This window comes from Austrofundulus limnaeus, unplaced genomic scaffold, assembly GCF_001266775.1.
Source record: "Austrofundulus limnaeus strain Quisiro unplaced genomic scaffold, Austrofundulus_limnaeus-1.0 Scaffold822, whole genome shotgun sequence".
Taxonomy (NCBI): domain Eukaryota; kingdom Metazoa; phylum Chordata; class Actinopteri; order Cyprinodontiformes; family Rivulidae; genus Austrofundulus; species Austrofundulus limnaeus.
The window spans coordinates 73,304-82,030 of NW_013953224.1; positions in this window are offsets into that span (position 1 = coordinate 73,304).

Consider the following 8,727-nt stretch of genomic DNA (forward strand, 5'->3'; position numbering starts at 1 on the left):
GCGCGTGTATCCAAAGCGTGACTTTTGCTGTCTGGGATTTGCGCACGGGAACTTTTATTTAAGATTAAAGTTTTTTTTATTTCAAAGGTCCTCATGGCTCAGCAGCAGAAGCATAAATATTACTGTTAAGAAAGCTGATGATAAAGTTGAATAAAAATCTAAGTCTGATTATGAAGGTAAATTAAATTTCTGACAGTGATCATTACACAGTGTGGCTCTACTTCCTCACTTCACCATCTGTGTCGCAGTTTCACGTCTCCAAAATGAGCGTATGCATTGGTCAGAGCTGGCGTGAGGCACCGCACATTTTCACGTCAAGTTTGGATTTTATAAATCACAACCTTGGCGTAAAAAGTGGCGTACGCAAGTTTCTGGGCTCAAATTGTGCGTACGCCAGTTTTATAAATCCGACCCCAGATCCTCCTTAGCTGGAGCGGTGGAGGTGACAAAAATCCTGTCTGCTGGGTCCTTAAGGGGTCCGTTCATTCTATCAGGTTCAGTGGCAGGTTCAGACCCGAATGCAGACAGGCAGGCAGGCAAATTCAAAAATAAGAATATTTATTAAACAATAAATAAATAAGCCGACGGGGCAGCAAAACAAAAACTTACAGCATGCAGGTAACATGAGGTGAACATAGATGGAAGCCAGGGCGGATTACCAAACAATGAACGGACGAGGGTGAAGAGAAACTGAGCAGAATATATACTAACAGAGGTGAGTGGAAATGAAAGACAGTTGGGCTAATTACAAGTGAAGAATGGTGTGGGTGGAAAGATCTGGAGAAAGGTAAAACTGAGGTGAAGAGGCAATGACACGAAGAGTACACAAGAGGGAGGCACAAGGACAGCAAAATAAAATATACAAAACACAAAACCTCTCACCAATGTTCCAAATTTCATTACTTCCTCGTCTCTCCGTATGAAACTTCACCCAGGTGTAATCTTACTCCTCACGGGCACGGTGCTGAGCTGCAATTCTCGTCAGGATCATGTCCAGTTTGCGACTTATATCCCCCAACATTTGAGTTTGTGCATTTCCAGTACGGGAGACACCATCCAAGGTCCCTGACAGCTTTTCACAGGYCCAGACTGCTGTCAGGATCACTTTCATTTTCCGATAAACCTGGACTCCTCCACAGCCAATCAGCAGGAATCCAGTTATCATGAATCCAATATATGTATACAATATACAGTATACAGATCTTCCACGTCTTCGATGGAAAGCGGGGGCAACCAGATCAGGTTCCACCCCCAAGAGCCAGACACATGCTCGGCCGCCACCATTCCACTGGGACAGCTGTGCTCCCCACGCTCCAATCTCAATGTGGAAAAAAATAGWATCGATTTCGTTCAGAGACCAGTTAACCATATCCATAATTCCTTTTGTTTTCGAATGATAGGTTGGAGAAAGGCTTGACAAAGCTGCAAAGCAGGGAAGGAGGGACAGGTTCGGGAGAAAGCACAAAAGCGTCTGTCTCCTCTGAAGGCCAAGCGGAAAAWTTTTTTAAACACTTTCATGAAGTGAAAATCTGAGCAGGACACAGAGAATGATGAGGCAGAGGCATTCATCGGAGAAATAACTCTTTCCAAATTACTAGATGTGGACAGAGAATCACTTGAAGCAGATATATCAGAAATGAAACTTTAGAAGGTATGGGTTTTGGAAAGAAATTTACTTGCTATGTTAAAACACTATTTAATGCTCAAAGTCAATATATCTAAAAATAATCAACAAATAATGTCCTAAGACTTTTTAATTGTTTAGGGGCTGCAGACAGGGCTGCCCTAGCTCCCTGTTGCTCTTTGCACTCGCAATTGAGCCTTTAGCTACAGCCATCTGCTCCAATACCTCAATAACTAATGAACATAAACTTTTGCTATAAACAGTACAGATGATCTTCTATTACATACCAATCCACATTGTTATGGTCCCGGGGTCTAGGATACCCAGGATGTACAACATATAAAGTCCGGACACAAATATGTTTAAAAGAACACAAGTTTAATGGTTTTAACAAAAGTGATCACTGGGAGCCCCGCTCAAAACAAACAAAACAGGGAGGAAACCAGAACCAGCCAGCAGTTGACCGTCGGTTCCAGGCAACTTCACCTTGCACTCCGGTCCAGGGTCTCACCCTACAATCAAAAACAGGAAAAGGGGGCTGGTAACTCCCAGACCAAAAACCAGGCGTCTACAAGCACCAAAATGGAGCGGCGGCAAGGGACCATCAAGCAGACTTCTCCCCTCTGGCAGCTTGCTCAACCGTCAGGTGGAGCTCATTTCCTTTAAATCATCCTTCAGCCAATCAGCTGAAAGGAGAGGACATCAGTTAATTAGACAGGTAAAAAAGGCACAGAGACACGTCACACACATACATCAATCCACTTTCTTTTGGAATGCCTCAAAGCATTTAGTTTATAGGATTTTGCCCAACTATATATATTTATTTCAATATCTTAAAATGAGTGTCCGCAAGAGCTTTTTTTTWWWAAAAAAAGAACTTAATAAAATCATGACTCCCTATATTTGGCAAAAGAAAAATCCTAGGGTCGAACTGACCTCACTGCAGGCTCCATATTCAAGGGGAGGACTTAACCTTTCAAATTTCAGGAATTATCTCGCCTCTCAGTACCGACCAATTTGGATCTGGCTGCATTCAGAAAACAATGAGGCTAGATGGGTATCAATAGAACAACACAAGATGAACCCTGTGCCATAAGGGATGTTCCATTTATAGGTGAGAGAGATTGTCTGGCAACATTGACAGACAATACAATATTATTGAATATATTTGCTGATTTGAAGGAATCTCGTTTACTCTTACATTCAAATAATTCCCTTTTCAGAAGAACTCCTCTATGGGGTAGGCTTTACCTTTCACAAGACATTGCTGACTCAGTACTGCAGAGTTGGAAGGACAGAAAATTTTAAATTGTAGCAGTTGTATATATTAATGATACACTTCCAACAACTAAAAAGGAAATTTAATCTTTCTAAAAACTGTTTCTTTAAATTCTTAAAAGTCAGAGACTGGATCAAAGAGAAATCTAATGATACATTTCCCGCTATCCCTTGATATTGTTTTAATATGTTTCCATAAATTGTCTATAATTGGGCAGCTCCACAGCATGTGTAAGAGATCACCATCATTCACTCACCTTACATCTCTGGCATTTGGGTGGGGGGGGGGGGATTTTGTTGCCCATCTTATGTAACCTGTAAGGAGTATATATCCTATGGAATATTAAATTCAATTTTCTTATGGTTTGTGGAAAACAACACAGTCTGTGCCTGTTCTAATAAATTATTCCAGTCACTCTCCTCATAAACACAACCAAGGTCCATTTCCCATTTTTGTTTTGTAGCTGTCTTGTATAAAGGTGATTTTCCATTAATTTTACCATACATAAAAGATGTTATTCCTTTTGTTGCTCTGCATAGTTTGTTACATAAATGGGATTGGGTTACTGGAAATCACTTTGAACAAGATCCCAAAACAAGGATTCTAGGAGACACAGCAACCCTTAACTATTATAAGAAATACTTTATCCTACTTGCAAGCACTGCAATTAAAAATGTATCCTAACCAATTGGAAATCTGAAAAATCACCATCAGCAAGACAATGGATTGAAGAATAGGCTTCCTACTGCAAGCTTGAAAAGATTGTAACGTGAGAGGGAGACAAGCAGCCTTTGAAAAATCTGGAGCCCATTCATAGATATTCTATCAACTCTTGATTTAAATTACCAGGGTGTGACATGAACCTTATTGACAAACTTCAAAGTAGCACATTAGGTAAACATCATACGTAATTGTTTCACTGAGACTCATTTGTATGAATATGTGCTGAAGGACATATGTTTAAACTACGTATATGACTGTGGAAAATAAATGCACAAACGTGAGAGACATACGGGGAAGAAGGGTAGGAGTGGGAAACGTTTTTGCCTTATCGTTTTGTATGGGTGTGTTTTTTCCAATTTATTTATTTAAATTTTCTTTAAAATTTTTTACTTTTTTTGTGGGGGGGCGGTGTTGCTTCGTGTTTTTTTCTAATCTTTTGTTTGATAAGCAAATTATCCTTGTACTGTGTGCTTAAAAGGGCATACGTATGTTGATCAATGTCTGTTGAAAATGTCTTTTCTCTTTTTGGTTCTTTACAATGTATCAAAGTATATTATTATGCGCCATGAAAATGTAATAAAAATAAATCTTTTAAAAATAAATATTCAAACAATGCACAGCAAATACAAGGTTAACGCAATATACATATAACACAATATGCAAAAACTAATGAAATCTTCATTTTGGTTTACAAGTGTCATTTAAGCTCATTTACATTTTAAACAACAAAACAGTGAATTTGTGTTGCTTTTATGAAGCTGTTTCTTTGTTCCCCTAAATAGCAGTATTACAGCTTTTTGGTGACAGCAAAAAGTGATACAGTGACAACTATAATCATAACATCTAATTGACATATGTTAATAGCACTAAGTAAATTACAAGAGCCTCATGAAATAAGTGAAAAATAAATTATGGTCTACAGACACAGTTCACTATGATAATTGCAGAGTGTCTCTGTCTGGCAGCAAACAGAATTAGACTAAACAGTGATGGTTTCATTTCTGTCTTCTCCATCAAGTTCTCGCCGTCTGTTCCTTTTATCTTGCAATTTCAGAAAAAAGCTCACGAAACATCATCCTTTTGTTTAGTAGTAATGCTATAAAAGTGAAATAATTTAAAATTAATTTTAATTTTATTATTTTCTGGTACCAAGGTATGCTCGAGTATAATTACTCTTGAATTTGTCAGACTGTTCCTGATACCTACAGTATGACACAAATCCAGAAGCCACTAAAAATAAGATGACCATCAACATTTTGAGTGGTTGGCTGAATAAGTGAAGAGCAAGGACTTGTGTCAAAAAGCWCCAAACGCAACACACAAAATATAGGATGCACTCCTATACATGAAGGCTAAAATATAAAAAAATTAAAGGTGGTGCAGGCATGCGTATGTATTCGCTCACTCAAAATCAGTACTTTGTAGACCCAATTTTTGCTGCAAACATAGGTAGAAAATGTCTTCTCAGGTATGTCTCTRTATGTATGGTTTAGCTTCTTCAAACTGAATGGAAACAGATAGTGTACCACAAATTTTAAATCATACCCAAGATCCTCAGTTGGATTATGAACTTTGACTGGGCTGTTCTAAGATGATGTAATCTTATTTGTTTCTCGAACAAATGAAGTGTTGTTTTAGCAGTGCTTATGATCCTTATGGTGCGTTCACACCAAACGCAATTTCAGCGTCAGGAGCATCAGGTTTACATGCAAAGTCTATGGTGGACGCGCTTCAAGCAGCATCGGGAAGTGCTGCGGTGCCTCAAGCGCGATTAAAGCAGCGCAATTTGAACGATTTGAACGATCTGAGCGTTCGACGCGCTTGATGCGCAAATCACTGAAGTTAGAAAATCTGAACTTTTGCAGCCCGACGTGCCGCGTCAACCAATCAAAGAGACTCCATGAGTGACGTGGGGTCGACAGAGTGGAAGCCCAGGAAGTCGTCAATTTTAACAATGGAGGATAAGCTGATTATTGCTGTCTGAGCGTACCCGATCGTGTACGATCAGGTAAGTTTGCAGTTTCGGGACAGAAATAAAAAGGACCTTGCTTGGAGGAAGATCAGCGAGGAAGTCGGTGTTTCGGGTAAGTTATCAAAGTTTTTACCATAGTAAATACAGTATTTCCCCACTTTGATCTAGCAAAATCCGTCCAGCGCAGCTAGTTTCAAGCTGAAGAATCTATGTTTTTATTCAGAGGAAGTGTGCAGGAGAAGGTGGAAGAGTCTGAGGGACACGTATGCAAGGGAAAGTAAAAAGGAGAAGGAAAAAAGGAAGAGTGGTGCAGCAGCGGGAACATCACAGAAGTGGAAGTACTGTACCTGGCGGCCTGTCATTCCTCGAGCCCTTCATCGCTCCACGACAGACCTCCAGCAATATGTCGAGAAGGGTCGAGGAGGAGCAAACCGCTGGGTACAACCACCCAGAGGAGCMAGAAGAAGCAGAAGCAGGGCTTTCTGGAGCAAGAGGTCTGTTGTTTAGTGAGGCAATAAAATACATAGAAAGTAAAGTTTTATTTATTTAGAAAGGTTCCATCTCCCCAGTTTTGHTACCTTTTTGTTGTTGTTAATAAAATTAATTTGTTTTTATTTTTTCATGACAGAAACAGCTGAAACAGCTGCTGTCCAAGGTCCTGCTGACTTTGCAGAACCAGACCTTCCTGCTTCTGCTTCTTCTGTGCTAGCTGGACCTGCTGCACAGACGGGTGTGTATGGAGAAATGGTTTGCAAATTTAGGCTGTGTTAAAGTATTTCTAAATTAAATGAATAAAAATAAATATAAATAATATGCTCTGCACAGCTACAGAGTCCCCCCAAAATATACTGTCTACACCATGACATGGTGTTTGAGACATGTTGGCCCTTTATCAGACATGTCTGATATTGTCCAGTGAAAGACAAGTGTGAAAACATTATCCAATGTTTGAAACATGTAGTGGTATCAAAAATACATGATTTGGGTGCTCAGTGGCTGAGCTGAGTTCATTATTTAAAATTTTACAGCAACATCAAATTCTTGCAACCTGCTAGTAGTATTCTGAGAAAAAAATTACACTGTCTCATTACACTGTGTGCTTTGAAGGTCCATCAAAGAAGAGGGTCAGGTGACGGCAGCAAGATTTGGAGCCCACGGAGTTTGAGAGGGAGATGTTGGAGACCCTGAAGGCCAGAGCCACACCACCGCCCTGCTGTGAGGACCAACATTTCCTTCTCTCTCTGCTTCCTCTCCTGAAAAAGGTGCCTGATCATTCCAAGGACTTTTTAAAATTTCAAATTTATAAATTATTATATGAAAACAGCTGTGTTACACTTAATTTGGAACCATTGGAGCCTACGCAGTAAATTTTTTTAAATGACACGGCATCTTTTTCAGGAGAGGAAACAGACCTCCCTCTTCCACCACTTCCTCCAAGCAAGGTCCTTTCTTTTCCCAATGTACATAGTGTAAATAGTTTTAAATAAGTTTGTTTTCTGTTTCATATGTATTAATGGTTTTTCTAAAATAAATGTTTTATTACAAAATATTTGGTATTCTACTTTAAGCTCACTATACTTATCTTTCACATAATTCCATGTGGTTAAAAGTTTTTCAGTAATTGCAAATGTTTTCCTTTACAATAGCTTACTGAAAGTTCAGAAGAAAAAACATTAATGTCACAAAATAAGCACAGACAAAAGCCAAAAAGTTGTTGGTGCTGCGTTTAATTAATTTCACCAAATCCTGTAAAGTTAACATTATAAATAATCACAGTCTTGAATGTGCATGTTGTTAAAYTGTGATTCACCTGGAGCTGGAACCAGCAGCAGAGTCCAGGCCACCATTTTCTGCAGAAAGGAGCGAGACAGATAAACAACACAAAACATAACTGACTTGATAACATGGCATATTAACAGACAAAACATGAGTTCTTCTTTTGGAGGAGAGATTAAATGTTTCATTAAAGAAGAACTCGTCCAGAGRACCTACTTAATTTTTATTTTTGATTATTCTTCCTGGATTGCTGAGATGCATCAGGAAATAATACAAATATGCTAAAAGGTTCAGACTCTTTAGGTTTGTGGGTGGCTCTTAAACGAGCTGTTGTGGGTCAGTCCTGTGGAGGACCTGACTACTCCGTGGSCTGCCATGACACTGCTCCCTCTTCACAGAAGTAGGCCATGAACGCTTCTCTGGCATCTGTTGCCGCATAGTTTGCTCCCATCCGCCCCACACCTGGAAGTGGTTCTTCATGTGGTCCAGCTCCTCCCCGTGCAGGTACCTGCCCATTTGCCCTCGTAAAAGTATGGAGAACACAAGTGGCCTTCACACATTTCTCCACAACCTCTGGGGAGATTTCCAGCTCCTGGTGAAACATTCTTCACTGGCCAGACCAGATCCCAAACGCATCYTCCACCACCAGCTGAGCCCKCGAGAGACGATAGTTGAAGATGCGCTGCTCTGGGGTAAGGCCACCACGTCCAGGGAAGGGACGCATCAAGTTCCTGCGCAGTGGGAACGCCTCATCTGCCACGATGACGTGGGGCTGGGGTCCTCTGTGGTCAGCTCCAGGGAGGTGCTGGTCAGGAGGCAGATTGAGCGTGCCATCATGCAGAGCCTGACCAAAGGTGGAGTTGGCCAAGATCCCACCATCACTCCTTCTGCCATATCCCCCAACATCAATCACCCGGAACTTGTAGTGGGCATCTACAAGTGCAAGGAGGACCAATGAGCGGTCTCCCTTATAGTTTAAAAAAAAAGGGAGCCAGAGATGGGGGGTGCCTTTAATTTTATGTGCTTCCCATCCAGAGCACCACAGCACAGAGGGAAGTTCCACTGCTCCTCAAACTCCTCCGCAATGGACCTCCACTCCTCTGCTCCAGGCACGGGCATGAACTCCTCCACTAGGCAGTTCCAGAAAGTTGTCACCACATCTGGGACGATGGTGGAGACAGTGGAAATACCCACTCGGAAGCTGCTTGCAATGGTCCTGTAGGAGTCACCAGTTGCAAGAAATCTGAATGAATAAAAACAACAGAAAATACTCAACTYRTTTACAGAAGTTTCATTACAAATAAAACACAGAAAGAAAAATAGATTGGTTTACTAGTGGTTGAGTGAAACATA